We start from the raw sequence: 16,087 nt of genomic DNA, 5'->3' as shown, positions 1-16,087 counted from the left end.
CCAAGTTATGTCCTCCTTCTGTACTTGGGCAAAAGCTGCCCACAAATGATTATTGCACCCGCCTACACCCCATAAATACATCCAGAAACTGGGTCTAGGCAGAATCCACTGTGTCCAGGTATCTGATGGGAATAATTCAGTGGTGTTATGGGTTCACCTAGGTGGGCCTAGATTTGGGCTCTGAAGTTTGGATTAGGCCGAAGCTGTCAGCTGACTTGAGCTGGGCTGAGCTAACAGCTGACCTCTTCTAGCCAGTAACTTTGTATTCCATACCACATTATGACATCATCTCCAGGGAAAGTAGGAGCCAGTGTGGGAGTGGTTAAGGCAGTCGCTTCTCAGCCCTCCTCTTGGGAGGATGCACGATGCTGTCCTAGGGGGGATGGAGAGGACCAGGCCCACCACTGGCTCACAGGGTACCTCAGGAAAGTAAAATGTGTTGTTCTGGGTCTCTCCTTTCTGCTTGAGTTTGTCTCCCTGGGGAATAAGCTTCTTCTTAAGTAATGTGTAGTTAAGACAGTAAAGTTTGTGTGTTCGTTAAGAAGTGAGGAATTTGTTGTGTGTTGCAGACTTGTGTGAGTGTATATTTGTACTCTCTTCTAATTGTCTCTTCCTTTCTGTAGAAATATATGTAGTTTTAGTATAAATGTAGTTTGAAGTGGTTTTTTTTCTTTCCCCTCTCTTTTCCTCCCTTTCCCTGGTGTTAGGAGGGAGGCTTTTCTCTCTGTGCTTGAGGGGGGTTGGCAGTTGCTTATCTCAAACCAAGACAGTTACCTATATCTGAGTCATATGCAGTTTGTCTACTACTGCCTATAAAGATGACTGATGATGCTCCATTGCAGTTCTCTATTTTGTTATTCTTGAGATTAGCTCAGTTGGTTAGAGCCTGGTCCCAATAACACCAAGGTTGTGGCTTTGGTCCCCATATAGACCATTCACTTAACAGTTGGACTTGTTGATCCTTGTGGGTCCCTTCCAACTCAGAATACTCTGATTCTGTGATGCAATGTTAACTCAGTCTATGGGACACATGTGTTCTAGAAGAACTGCTTGTGAATGTAAATGTGCTCTGCAAAGCCTTCAAAAGTGAGAGCTCCACTTTTCTGCCACTGGTACATTTGCTGAATTTATTTTCTGGCTGAATTATCAGTCATTGATAATGATAATAACACCTAACTTGTATATAGCATGTTTCAACAATACATCTCAAAATGCTTCACAAAACAACACAAATCCCTTTTATTTCCAAATGCCTCTGGAATTTCCATATTCCTAATTTATCCATTGCTTCATACAGTCTGACAAAATTTATGAGGAAAAGGTGATGAAAGAGGCCTTTGCATGCTACTGTTATCTAGGAGAACATCTCTGCTGTGATACACAGATGGAGAACCTGCAAGAAAGGGTATGTGCAACCAGGTCAGTGGAGAGAGAGCCAGCAGCTGTGTGGGCCCAGCCCCACACTCAGGCACAGCTGCACTGAAACTGGCCTTGTCTTTGAGTAGGTGTAGAAAAAACTAAATTTCACCTACCTCCTTATGGCAGTGGGGGAGCCTCAGAGAGTGATTCATAGGACCTAAATAAGGCAGTAAGCAGGCAGCTGCCTAGAGCTAGTCAATCGGAACATAAAGCACAGAAACACAAATGGAATTTAGCCCCAGTTGTCTAATATAAAAGATCTGCCAGGGACCAACTCACTGCTTGGGTGGTTCTTCTGATGGTAGTTTGTGGTTTCAGTTATTACTTTCAACAAAGGAATGAGGATAATAAAGATTTCTGAGTCTAAATTAATCTTGTAAGGCTTGTAAAAGTTATATTGTGTACCAGCTTTGTGTTAGGCACAATCCAGAGGCTTTTATTTGCCATTATATCCTTGACTTCTGAAATATGCACAGTACATGGAGATACTGATTCTACAAAAAACACAACGATGAAACTTATTCTGCATTAAAACACTCATTGTTGAATGTCAAAGGCCTCTCAGGAGAACATTTCTTGAAAACAGAGCACCTCAGACACAGCAAGATCAAAATTTTACTTTGAATTTAGAGTCAGACACTGTATTAAAAAAAAATAGCTACACTCACATGACTAGCAAATAGGCCAGAACAGTTTCTAAATAAATTATGCTCTTCTGCCAGCTATTGTGAAACTCTGCAAACCTACGCATGCTTGTAAATAGATCACACTTAGATGGAAGGAGATCTCTAAATGCACTGTGACTCATACAACATAAAGACACAAGGATGGATTGTACACTGCACAGAACTGGAGTCTCTTTCAGGATATATTCACAGACTTGTCGTATGCAGTATTACAAGGGAGCACTGACAAGAGCCCTGGGGAAGCAGGGTGGCTGTTTACCTGGAGGGTTGTGAGTAGGAATAGACATCCAATCATCATTTTACTTTGCTTCTGAGTAACTACTAATCAACTGAATAATTATTAACAGAACATATTTAAAGCATTGGAAGGTCTCACTTTACACAATAAGGAGGGAAAATATATGGCCATCCTCAGAACACTATAGTGCATATGAATCTGCTCACCAATGTAATACAGGACAGTTTTCTCCTTTTGATTCCATGGAGTTATGAATACTCAAAAATGAATTACTTACAGGCTTAAAGTTAAGTGCATACTAAGTGCTTTGCCTGTCTACTGCTTTTCTTAAGTGCTTTGCTCCATTCTCAGTAGACTGTGTGCTCAAATACTCATCTGTCTTCCACGCGATTTTGGCATTTAACCTCACAGTCTGTGTCTACATGGCTCTAGAGGGTGATGGACTCTGCAGCCTGTGCATCTCCACATTACTTGGCTGCTGTTAGTGACCACTGGCCAGTCGTTCCTGTTGGCAAGCCATCATGCAGCTGTGTTTAGATGCATATTCCAACACCCCCTGGAGCACGTGTGTGGGTTGTACCACCAATCATGTCAGAGACAGTGTAAGGAGAAAGGGCAGCTGGCACAGCCCTTCTCGATGGGGTCCTGAGCCTGCTGTTACAAGACAGTGGAGATGCAGTCCAAGACACGCAGATTTTTATTCAAAGCTTTTTTTGAGCTAGGAGACAGGAATCAACCATGACCTTCTGAGCATTTAGAGTATTGAATGAGCTCCACTTGTAAAAAACAAAGACTTTAAGGCAGCACTGACATGTTTTGTACATTTTTCACATTATTCCACAGTAATGAGGACTATAAACATCCTTTTTTCAGAACTGAAATATGAGATTTTTGGAACATGAATCTTTGGCAAATTTGGTAAGGAAGTTGCCTGGAGCACTGAATTTGGCCAATGAGTGTATTTGCAGACTTGTGGACCAGGATGGAGACGCATCAGCAAACGCTACAAGGGAAAACCAAAGAATTTTGCACACTGCTATCCTGGGAGCCTTCTGTCAGCCCTGTCCATCGATTAGCACGTGCTTGAATGCTTCCTATAACTGGGCTCCAAAGCAATGCAAACCATGTGCTCCAAGAGAGGAAAGAAGCTCCTGAGACCCCATTTTGAGCATCAAATGCTATCATCATTGATTGCTTCCAACCGAGTTAGCAAAGCCAGAGCGACACAGACCTCTGTGCATGAGCAGCTCACACTAACTCATTTAGGAATGCTGGGGCAAGTCTACTTGAAGGCCAATACTGTTCACCAGTCAAGTTAGTTGCTGCCAGTTATTCCCTGTGCTGTGATTCAGAACATGGTCCTTAAATTACAGATTTCATGATCACAGCCCTTGCTCAAAATGGCTTAGAAATACAAGGCACCGCTTACAGGCTCTGGCTCTGCATGGAGTTTTGGTATGTGGACACCTATATTCATTGGAAGAGACTTGCCAGAAACAACTGAAGAGTTTTCTCCCCATTAATTTTGTTTGTGAAAAGGAAATTTTAAATCTACTCTTTTACTTGGAAAATGACTGAGACAAATTAATGAACCCCAGTAATACATTAGTCCAATTGAGTCTTTTCTCCTATTGAAAAAAAAAAAGATGGCATAAAAAGAGGTTTAAAAATGTTGTCTACCTGTGGAGCTCGTGCCTGCATTTCTTGTGTTATAAGCTGCATACACTATAGGTCTGGAGGGATGCAGAATTTTGAGTGCTTTTCAATGCCTTCCACTTGCTTTGCCCCTGAGATATTTGCTGACAATCTGAATGGGTGGAGGCACCTCTAGAGTTCTCTCTGGGGGTTTTATGGTTTATTTTGTGTTGTATTCCAATCTCACAGCTGTAATTTTAATACTGTCCTTTTGATATTATTACTGCCTGTGAGTTCATTTCCTTACCCAAACTGGCTGTGGCCTGTTTGTAGCCATCTCTTACTCTCACCACATTTCATGCATGAAGAGGCATCCCACAGTTGCTGTCTCTGTGCCTCCTGAGTGGAAAAGGGGGAACACGCACACAGCAACCCCACTTCCCCCATCACAGGCAAGTATCCTCTCTGTCCCCCACAGGACTCTGCAGCCCAGGGGCCATGGAGGCTGGCACTAGAGGTGTGGCAATGTCCTGCGAGGCAGGCAGGGCCACCACCAGCTGTCACAGGGAGAGTCACTACAGCCATGAGCTGTGGATCAAGCGACTCATCTTTCCTTAGGCCAGACATACAGCTTATAGCCCACTGCTGGTAGAGGGAGCTGCTGCCCTCTGCCCAAGCCCTTTGTGCAGGGGCAGCTCACAGAGTCAGGCAAACTGGCAAGGAGTCTCCAGCCTTTTACATGCAAGAGACTGTGTGACCTCAGCATGTCTCCTCAGATTTTCCCACTCTTTTCAAGCCACAAGGTCTTACGTGAGCTGTCCCCACACCACCCATGCACTGTGGCCAGCACAAAGAGGAGCTGGGATTGGCTGCAGCCAGGGCCACAGCTGAAGCAGCCGCACCCTGGCCTGCACCCAGCTGGCATGGAGCTGCTCCCTGAGTGCCCATAAACACAGATGTTTGCTTGAAAACAGTGTGCAGGCACAGCCAGACCATGCTCCTACCTGGGCTGGTAGCAATGCCCATGACAATGTAGTTCACTATCTCAGGCTCCACTGTTGCTTGTCATTTGGGTTCTTGCCACAGTATCTGAATGGTCCAAAGCTGTCAAACACTCAGAAGATACACTGAAAAAACCAGAAACCACTAAATTAGTTAAAGTAGGAGATTTTTAACAGATCAATCAAGTCCTTCACTGTTGTTTTATTTGTGTCTTCTGAGGCATTAGGATGCATGTGCTTCACATTTTGAGTCCTTCCTCTACTGTCCTTCCTTTTTAAAATACAGCGTAAAGTTCTCACTCAAATACTTTTCTTTGCAGCTCTTAGAAAAAAATTAGAGATTTGGTGAGATCTGTGCTAAAGTCAGTGTTGACAGCATTGTCTCATTTGCTGAGTTCTTCCATGACAGAGAGTAACTTTGCCACTAACACAGAATATGGAGAAATATGTAGTTTACTCACAGAATCACAGCCTAGTCACCAACTGCCCTTTATTCCAGGGTGGTATTTTATGGAGAGATAAATTCCCTTGGCTGTCATATGGATGAGGAAAATGAACTTTTTCTTCATGGGTGCACAGGATATTTGAGAAGTTAAACCACTAAGACACATACATATCTAGCTATCCATATCTATCTATCTATCTATCTATCTATCTATCTATCTATCTATCTATCTATCTATCTATCTAGTGTTGTCCTCACATCCTCTCCAGAAGACAGCATTCAATGCTGAGTATTCATTGTCAGCAACAGTAATTTTGAACTTTCTGTGAGGGGAAATACTTTGAGGTCCCCAGTCTCTTCCAAGAGAATTAAAAATCATAATGGTGTAAAATTTCCATATTTTAATGGCATCCATTTTATGTTCAGGCTCAGGGCTTAGAATAATCGAGTTAGTTTCATTTCTGTTTATTGCTCACTTCTGTTCCATTTCCTCTCCTGCCTCTCCCACAATAAGGCAGTGTGGCAGGGCTCACTCCGGCTGCAGATTCTACAGCAAAATGGTTAAGTCAAGTTAAAATTTGCTTCACTATAAATACACTCACAGTTCATACAAACCTATTTATTGATCCCCTTTTCAAAAAGCTTCACCTGTGAGTTCACTGAACTAGATTACAATCCTCTAAGCTTTTGATGATTTGGATTTTCCCAGATATTGCTTGCTGTCTGTTTCTAATTCATATGTTTCTGATCTATGACAACTGGCGGGCTTACTTTTAATATCATCAGTGCACATGAGCAATAAAGGGTGACACTTCTTCAGAAACCCCCAAACTAGCAATAAGCTTCTTCAGTTACAAAGGAAAAGAGTAGAGTCCTACCATCAAGGAGGAATCATTGAATTTTGGGAAGGAGTTTCAAAGAGTAGAAGAGTCTTCACATGATTTGCAATCCATATCCAAATATTTTTTGGCCACTCAAGAGTTCATTGCACTTGCCAGCCAACTGCTACACAGCAAATTCCAGCTCCACTGATGCTATCAGAACTGCTCCAGCACTTTGAAGTTAACCTAAAACTGGCTTATGTAGCTGATAGTCTCCTAAAGATGGCATGACTGGCTGGGAAGATGAAGGGAGAGCAGTGGATGTTGTCTACCCTGACTTCAGCAAGGCTCTTGGCACTGTCTCCCATAACACCCCCTTAGGAAAGCTCAGGAAGCGTGGGTTAGATGGCCAGGAAGTGAGGAGGATCGAGCACTGGCTGAACAGCAGAGCTCAGAGTGTTGTGATCAGCAGCACAGTCTGGTTGGAGGTCTGTAGCTCATGGTGTTCCCAGGGACAATCCTTGGTCCAGCCTGTCGAGCTGGTTCCCCACTGACATGGACGAGGGACAGAGTGTACCCTCAGCAAGTTTGCTGCTATTACAAAACTGTGAGGAGTGTCTGATACCCCAGAGTGTTGTGCAGCTGTTCAGCAAGACCTGGACAGGCTGGAGAGGTGGGCAGGGCAGAACCTTTTGAAGTTCAGCAAAGGCAAGTGCAGGATCCTGCACCTGGGGAGAGAGATGTGAAGGGATAACCCCATGTATCTGTATAGGTGGGAGGCTGACCTGTTGGGAAGCAGCTCTGTGAAGATGGACCTGGGGTCCTGTTGGACAACAAGCTGTCCATGAGCCAGCAGTGTGTCCTGAGCAGTTATTTTCTCTACAGAGTGAGAAGGATTTTACATTTTAAATTTCTAGATCAAATCAAGGTTTATTCAGCAAGTTCACAACTGTATGTGGGTAAAAGGCAGTTCTTCTCCAACAACTGCACTATATTTTTACATTACATCTCTGTTGCTAAAGGCAATCATTATAAATAAAACCCTTCAACTTTGACAAGTTATTAGATCTAGTGTTACACAATGCTCTCATGGTGGTGTTAGCAAATATCAATAAAGTGGACACTAAGCTGACGAGGAACCAATATATCATAGTGACAGCCATTATCAAATCAGGCTGGCTTTATTGAAGCTCTGTCAGGCCAGGCACTGAGCCTGGAACAGTTTGATATCTCCACTGGTGATCTGGAAGCATAAAATCATTGCTAATAAGATATTTGGTAACAGAAAGGTAAATAATTGTGTGGGCTGGACAGTTATGCAAGACTGAAACTCTGCGCTCATTCTATCTACCCTTTAATACAGGTAAATTGTACGTTGTATACTGCTGAACAAGGAATGAAGACCATAGCTTTGCAGAGAGGAGGTATCCTGTTCTGGAATGGGTGACTCAGAATAGGTCCCAGTAAACAAATACTGGAATTGATGGTAAGCAAAACTAACTGAAGTCTGCCAACAAGTATGGGCACCAAAACCACAGTGCTCTATATCATCAGCAATCTCTTTCTCAAGTTTTTTAGAAGGTGTCTGGAAAACTGATGAAAATGCAAAGAGACATGAAAATATTGAAGGGCCAGAGAAAATGCCTCACACTGGAAAATCAGCCTGGTCTAAAAGAAGAGAAGGAACTAATTTACAAGCATGTAAATGAAAGAAAACACTCACTTTGAAAGGGCAGTTCATTTTCATAGGGAAATATGTAACCAGAACCATGAACAGGAGATGAAACCAAATGAATTCACACTGGAAATAAAGAACAGATTCTTTGCAGTGAGAACAAATGGGGGAAAAAATTGGAAAGGGTGGATTTCCACAATTTCCTCCTAATATCCTCCTGTTCAAGTCTGAATGCTTTTATGCAAGTTAAATTTTAGTTTAAAATAAAAAGCTGTTGAACTCAGAAGCAATGGGAAGCAATTGAAAATCTGGAGACAGGCCGTAGGTCAGGCTCAGCTGGCAGTGCCTTCCGGGCTTAGAAATCTCCTGCATCTATGAACTGCACTGCTAAAAATTTTGTCTTATCTTCTAACAAGTGTAATAAGGAAAGAAATATTCTTTGACTTAATAACTTTAACTTTTCATTGGTCAGTGATACATATCACTTAATGAAATCTAAAATGAAGTGAGAGATACCATCAAAAACATAACTGACAGAAATTGTTCAGATGTTTGTTGTGAGCCTCTGCTGTTATACTTCTTTGTTTGCACATTTGCCAAAGAATTCTTGGCCTGCAAGAAGAGATTATATGCCTTACTCTATGAATGAGAAGAAAGCATTCTTTTCATGTGGATGATGCAGACCTTATTGATTGTAGTAGTCAATTTATTAAATAAACAAGTCCAAAATACATGTCATTTAGTTGCTTGGGGATTATAGTCAGTTGCAATTTTTCTGCTAATTAAAGTTACTGTAGAAATAACAATATTTCCATTGTTGATTTTATTTCAAGAGCAATGAGATTGCACGTCTAGTGCACAGTTTCTATTTGACAGAGAAACTTGCATCTGTATTATATCACTGACAGCTAGAGCATTTGCCTGCAGAATACTATGGAAAGGTCATGATTACCAAGAGAAACATAAATGTGTATGCACTTACTAGCTTATTTGACTTGGAAGCTCACACCCAGATATAGCTGAACAGGGTACTGCCATAGGTAGGAATATTTCTAAGAGAGGGGTGTAATCAATTTGTAATTTTAAAAGAAAAGCATGAATGTGTAGGTAATCTACATTACTGCCTTTAACTGGCTTGTTGGTCTGTGTTACATTATTTTAAGCAGCAGCTGCCTATTACAAGATTTGTGAAGGTGCTGCTGATTTTGAAAGAGCAGGTTTCATGTCGACAGATTGAATAATAATACTGTGTTCAAGACTCTGCTTCCCACTCTGATCAATTTAAATTCTTCAGGAAAAGAACATGTTCTTGTGTGTAGTTATCTTCTGTGTGTCTCTTTCCTCAGCGAATAATAAAAAACATTTCCCCAAAAGCTGACTTCATCAGAAAATGTAGCAGCAATTGCACTGAAAGATTCAAGCTCCAGAGAGGGGAAAAGTTCACCTACCCTGGTAAATCTCAGCACGCCTCTGAAATCATCCAGGCTCTCAGCTCTAACTGCCTTTCTCTCCCCCACATCACAAAAATAGCCTTTGAGTTCAAAATGATCACATATTCATCTTACATAAAATGCACAGGTTCCCAGAGAAGCTGAGGTATTTACAGAATGATTTCAATGCCTGCACATGATGGAAAAAATTCAGGGCTTATGCTACTGTATTAGAAGTAATGCACAGGCTGGTAGTGATGAGAAACATAATGTTAGAAATAATAATGGGAATAGCACTTTCACTGATGGATCACCAAAAATATGACTGACCAAATAAAACCTAGTTTCAAAAGGAATTGGAATTCCAAGTATTATGTCTACATTGCCTGCCATGCCTGGACCTAACACTGTATTTGAGGCCCCAATCACCTGCCATGTAGGTAGGTTGGGCAGGTGCTCATTCTCAGGTGTGAATTTCATGTGATCAGTGGAGAGCACTTGGACCTCTTCTGCTTGAATCGAGTCCACTAATAAATTATTAGCCCATCAATTCCTGTAGCAGCTTCCCACAGCTAATAAAAATGGCCAGTACTGATGCTTCAACATTGAAATCACACATTTTTGTCATGTTGATAACAGGCTAAAGAGGACAAGCCATGGTTAGAGACAATATCTGAGTCTTGATACATTCACGTCATACTTTTAGGGGCTCTTCTTCCACATGTGTACCAAGGCAACCAAGCATCTCCCTTTCTACCTGCTTCAGTGGCTGCTGGGCAGCCCAAAATCTACTCCCCACTAGTCAGTGGTTTACAGGACCCATAGCCCCAATGCCATGCCCCCAGGCCTGCTGCCATGAACAAGTGGAGTTTTTTGTGTAGCTCATCTTGCTTCTTTGCTAGCCTACCTGAGCCCCAGCAGGTCCACCTGCTCCCACTTTGCCTTCTGGATTTAACTGTCTATATCCCCATAACCAACATCAAGGTGCAGCTGCTTAGTTGAGGGCAGGTGGCCACATGACCACAGAAATTGTCATTGAATTGGTTTTCCAGATTTATGCCTTGCTTTAAGCATGACCTGGTCTCTTTGGCAAAGATATTCCAGAGAAGCACCTTCTGCCTACTGCTCTGTGGGTCATTAGGCTGCCATAAGTGCCAGGCACTTCAAAGCCAGCAGCCTCTGACCTGTCTGTATGTGTCTGCACTGCTGTCCGGGCAGGTGCACATGGTTAATGGTCTGCAAAGATGCTGCACAACAAGGCTAAGCAGCCACTCATATTTTAGGAATCTGATGCTAATTTCCTGAAGAAGTTCGCCTTTCTTGCACCTTTCCCCAGGGACCTAAGATGTCTCTAGAATTAGTCAGTTTCTGAGCCAGGGTATTTGGGAATCACGTTTTGTGCTCTGACTCCTCGAAATCCACACATACAGGTCCCATGTATCCAAGGGGTTTGGAGAACTCAGAATGAAGAATTTTTGTTGACTGTTCTGGAGACCAGGTGATATTCCAGCCTAAGCCTTTGAGGGGCAGTTGATTAGTCACAGAAAGAAACTAAACACAGAACCCATCTGTTGAAAAGATAATATTTTTTCTTATTTTTTCAAGAGAAAGAGGTTCCCAAGAACCTAATAGCCAATACGATTTACATTAAATACAACAAGTTAAAATGCCCCTTAATTTAACTAGGAGAGACTGTATCCTGCTATCAATGTCCCTGTGGTTCAGGGTTTTATCCCAGTAAATCCTAGCAGGGAGCTATTTAACCAGCAGAGACCAAGCTCAGAGTTTGCAAACAGACCTTAAAATAAAAATGTAGAAGTGGGTTAGACTGAGCAGGCAGCTTGGCATTCCTTAACACAGAGGCAATTTGTTTTTATAACTTCTGTAGCTACAGCCTCTCACTCGTCAGCACATAAGCACCAATCAACCGGCAGGAAATCATTAGCTTAAAACAATTGCCAGCAGATTTCTTGCAGGTCTCAGGAGTGCTGAGGACTGCAAAGCTTATCATTTGGCATCTTTAACCTTTTCCAAGGCAGCTAGAGAGAGCAGAAACCAAGAGGGCCTTTCAAAAATCATTTAATAGCTGCTTTCTGCATTTGTGTTTATAGAGACCATATCTGTTGCAAAAAGCTTCTTAAAGCACTCCAGCCCTCCCTGGAGCAAAGGCTGGCTGGTGCTGTGCATTGTAATAGCAGCACATTGTTTCACAGGTGCAAAGTCACTCTAAAACGTTCCCTCTTCCTCTCTCCAGAGACCAAAGCTGGCTGTAACTTTCCTCACCAAGCCATCCAAGTGTGGTGTCATTACTGCAGATGTGGTTTCAGCACAGTGTGTGGGGCTGGGAATTGCACTGGCAGCTCACTAATGCTGTATCTCTGCACTGGGAACTCTCTCAATTAGAATCACCACGTTGGCTGAATAGTAATGTCTTAATGACATTTGCAGATACCATTCAAACCATGGATGGCTTTACCCATTTAAACAGAGCATTTAGTCCACGTGGCTTGGTGCAACTGATGCTTTGTTCCTCTAAAAGCATGGGCCTTGAGAACATTTTTCACTTGTGAAAAGTCCAGATCCTCCATAGCAGCTGAAACTGCTTAGTAAAACTGAGGACTAGGAACAGCAGTTAGTGGCTTCTAATCTTCAGTTGTACTCTGTCTTCAAACTGAGTTGGAGAAGCTTAATATCATTTAATGCTTTTAACTCCTGAAGGATTCACTAGAAGACAGAACACTCCACCCACCCCCTTACCCTAATATACTTATTTCTGCTACACACTTATGTGGAGAATGAAGCTGAAAATCTGCTCCCTAAAAGTAAGGGAAATATGATTCTTATGCGCTGTTATTCCCATGTATTCCATGGTTACGTGGTTTTTCCATAGGACTGGCAAAATCACTGGTAACATTCATTGACAAAACCAGTATCTCTAGACTGTAGCCCTTATAATTTGAAGAATCCATACAGAAAGCATGTAGTTCTATGAACAGACCTCTTAAGGCCAAGAGATCCAGATCTCATTCATGATAATCAGTATCTCCAGCATCACAGGGACACCCATGAACAAAACAAAAATGAGAGGTCCATGATCTCTCTGCTCTCCGACTCAAGTGACAGAAACCAACCCACCCATGCATTCGATAGTGCAAGGCAAGGTATGGAATATCCCTTTGGTTAATCAGGGTCACCTGTCCTGGCTGTGTCTCCTTCCAGCATTTCAAATTCCTTGCCAGCATGGCCATACAAAACCAGCAAAGGCCTTGGTCCTGTGTAAGCACTGCTCAGCAATAACAAAAACATCACCACATTATCAACCCTGTGTTCAACACAAATCCAGAACATAGCCTCATTTTTTCTTCCCATGGGGTAGAAAATGAACTCCACCCCAGCTGAAACCAGCACACAACCACAAGATACAAAGGCCCACATGCCTGGGGTGCCAACAACCCAAGCCAGTGAGGGTCCGTACAATAATGTCATTGATAGCTATTATCAACAGGGACCAGCCAGCAGATAGACGTGGCCTGGGAGTCAAGTATCAAAGTGGCCATAAGCCTGGACTGGGTACTTGAATGTCTGTGAGTGAGACCACTGGAGGAACTGGCTACCAGACCACCAGGAGGTCAAGGCCAACCCCTGAAGAGACCATGGGGTCTCAGAGTCAGCTGGGAGACCCTTTTGCGTGCGTGTGCGAGTGCACATTTGTGTGTGCAAGTCTTTGGGTGTGAGACAGCTGGAGATAAGAGGATGCAAGGAATAGTTTCTGGATAGGCTTGGTTTCTGACCTTACTGGGGGTCCACAGTGTGTGCAGGGAATGGGGAATGTGTGTGTCTGTGAGTGATGGAAATGCTCTGGATGCTGGCCTACAACCTTTGTCCTTTGCTGTGTATAAAGCATCATCAGTGTAAGCAAATTGAAAAGCACCAGAGACTGTTCCTAGGCACGGAACTCAGTCACAGTAAATGGAAGGTTGCAAGAATAATCCTTGTCATGCCCTGAGTCTGTGCCAACAAACACTCCTATACAGTTTGAAGGTGTGCTTTGGGATGCAGCTCAAGTTTGAGTTTGCATGCAGTCATCCTTTTTTGGAAACTAAGCAAACCTAAGGCCCCTCCTGTGCCAGTTAGTTTCAGTGCCTGAGATTTATCCTGCATACATTAAATTTGCTGAACAAGTTGTAGGCACAGGACCCTTCCTTGGTCCTGCACCCTCCACTTGGTCACTGAGTATGGTCCCCCTTCTTGGATGATTTTGGGTATCATCCTGCTTGTACGGCAGTCACTGGCCCTGCTCCCTACCTGGCTCAGTGCTGGATCAAACATTAGGTCATACCAGCTCCCTTCAAAGGGCAATGGCCCATAGATCTGTTCACACTAAATCAGTCCATTGATTCCCCTGGTCTGGAAGGTCACACTTTTGTCTATACTACCTATCAGTCTTTCTTACTCAAGATCCATAAACATCCATGTACTCTGGTCACGTTGAAAGTTCTCTTTGTAATTCTTGTCCAAAAGCTGACCCAGCAAACACTTGCAGACACTAATGGGCTGAGCTACCACTAATCAGGTTGACCGTGACTGTTTGTTATTTCTTTGTGCTGAAAGGCTTGAACTCTGTTGCTCACTTAAGGGGGAAAAAGAGACTGACAAGACAATAAGTCATACTTCTTGTGGAAAGACAAGATTGTTTCAACTTGTATTTCTCAGTTCTGATGGACTATAAAAAATAAACAGAAAGGCCTAACAGTGGAATGGAAACCCTACACAGTGTTTCTCTTCATCACCAGATTGAGCCTCAATGATGTTCATCCCCATGTGCCTGTCTCTCCTGAAAGACCTCAGAGATTCCCCTCAGTGACTTCTCTGCACCATGCTGTACTGCTGGTCCCCAGCAGCAGCTGTTTGGGGTGTCAACAAGAAGAGATGGAGAGCAAGAGCTCCTATTACCTGATCCTGCCTTCAGAGACCAAGTTGCTGCAGGTCCTACTGCAATGTGGGAGGGATGTTGGCTCTGCTGGAGGTGACATCTTAACCACGTGAATCTCCCTCCTGGTTCTGCACTCCCAGACCTGTCACAATTTGATTCTCCAAACTTTTCAATGGAAATTTCTTTCCTATTGCTACAAATTTGAGACATTCCTAAGCAGATGGATAAAGTATTCGCTAGTAGGAGATAGATGAGAGTCAGCATGGAACAATAACCAGCTGGTTATCATGATCCATATTTTACATTGTTAAGGGACTGGATTAATAAATACAACTGAATTAATAAAATCAGTGAGTGAAGTGACTAGAGAAATTTAATTGCTTGTGCAAAAGGGAGCACATTTCCCCACAAACAATGACAGTGTTTTTGCTAAGGACCAGCATGAAAGTCATCCCACAGAGTCAACAAAGGCTAAATCTTGCCAAACAAATGTGATCACTCCTTTCTTATTGATTTACAAAATCAGCTGATGAAGGGAACGAAGAAGGAGACTACAGCCAGTCCTGAGAAAAGCCTCAGCTACAAAATTACTTGAAAAATGGATGCAAGTTGGCTGGGAAATGAGCAGTGTCATAGAGATTGAACACAGACTGTGAGTCCATAAACAAAAGGAACAAAAGATAAACATGAACATAAAGAGCCAAGGGGAGACTATCTGGGGCATGGATTTGGTGTTGGGAGGGGAGGAAAGGCAGGCTAGAAATCTGCCCTAAATCTGTTTTTATTATTATCAGAAAGGAAGCAATAAACACCACATTCTTTCAATTTATGTGTGATATAACAACTCCTATGAATTAGAGAAGTGTTGTGTAAACCAGTGAGAACAGATAATGAAACATAATGAAACTTAGGCTGGAAATAACAAAGCAACAGCCAAGTGGATGGGCACAAGGCAGTAGTCTGCAGGAGGAAGCTCAACCTCAAATGCAGACATGAAGTGGAGAAATGGGCTTAAAGAAGGGAGACAGAAGGTCCTAATAACAGCAGAGACCAGCAAACTGGCTGTGATCTTGTGGAACAGACTCATCCCAAAGGAATCAATGGGGTAAGTATCTGGACCTATTGATTTATGAGGAAATAAGTCAATGAGATGAGTTTGGCTGTATGACAGCTGAGCAGAGAGCATAGTGTGCTCAGGCGTTAATGTTGAGACTATCTGCTGGAGGTGGAGAAATACCCTGGGGACGTCTATCTATTTTGACAAAGTAAACATCACAAAGGAGGAGAAGGACTGATTATGGAGTGAGGAGGAACAAAGGTCAAAAACAAGCTAAAAGAAATATAGGCTGACTCATTGGCAGTGTGAGCCGTATTGTCCTCTGAAACTGCTACCTGTAGAGAGGTCTGGCATTTCTTTCTCTGAATTCCTTAGAACTAAATTGCATAAAAACTTGTGAGAAAATGGATCCTAGAAAACAGGGTTTTATTTTTGAGAGGAGAGACTGAATGAATATTAAGGGGAAATGGCAGTCAGGGTTTCTCTGCTAATGCACCTTGTCTGTTGTAAAATCCTAGGAAGTGAGCCTCTCTCTCTCATTAACTGCCCTCACACTTCCTGCTTGAGAAGGGGAAAAAAAATCATAAAACCAGGGGGCAGCTTAAGCAAAAGGAAGGGAAGAGAAAGGATGAGAAACTAAAGTGAATGACCTGCCAGTGGGTACCACCTAGGAAAAAATCACATTTAGATCAGGGACCTGGACACTTCATGGCTTAGGGGCTGCACTAGTCCTTAGGGATAAGAGAG

General features: G+C 42.8%; 1 long non-coding RNA gene across 1 annotated transcript; it reads left to right on the top strand.

The window, feature by feature from the left end:
• Positions 1–356: 356 nt before the first annotated feature.
• Positions 357–14,178, top strand: LOC139670908 (uncharacterized). Its single transcript, XR_011697605.1, has 3 exons — positions 357–416; positions 7,609–7,731; positions 14,144–14,178. It is a non-coding gene; the product is annotated as an uncharacterized lncRNA (long non-coding RNA).
• The last annotated feature ends 1,909 nt before the right edge of the window (positions 14,179–16,087 follow it).

The sequence above is a fragment of the Pithys albifrons genome, chromosome 4, assembly GCF_047495875.1.
Source record: "Pithys albifrons albifrons isolate INPA30051 chromosome 4, PitAlb_v1, whole genome shotgun sequence".
Classification (NCBI taxonomy): Eukaryota; Metazoa; Chordata; class Aves; order Passeriformes; family Thamnophilidae; genus Pithys; species Pithys albifrons.
The sequence above is the reverse complement of the archived record's forward strand: the minus strand, read 5'-3'. Positions and strand labels throughout refer to the sequence as shown.